The sequence below is a fragment of the Pterocles gutturalis genome, unplaced genomic scaffold (genome assembly GCF_000699245.1).
Source record: "Pterocles gutturalis isolate BGI_N339 unplaced genomic scaffold, ASM69924v1 scaffold38720, whole genome shotgun sequence".
In the NCBI taxonomy this organism is placed as follows: domain Eukaryota; kingdom Metazoa; phylum Chordata; class Aves; order Pterocliformes; family Pteroclidae; genus Pterocles; species Pterocles gutturalis.
Window position 1 is genome coordinate 8,072 of NW_010142140.1, and position 212 is coordinate 8,283.

Below are 212 nucleotides of genomic sequence, written 5' to 3' on the forward strand. Positions count from 1 at the left end.
CTTGGGTGTGGAGAGCCTTCGGGAGAGCTGCGTTCCAGAGCGCTCAGGGCTGCTGTTCCCCCTTTGTCACCTCTCTCACGGATGGCCCTGGCATTCCCTTTAAGGCCAGCGTGCTGCTTCATGCCCGAGGCTCGTGCAGGAGAGTTTTGCTGCCGTGGCTGTTTGTTTGTGCGGCTGCTTTGTGTTTATCTGCGGAAACAGAAGCTTCTCTC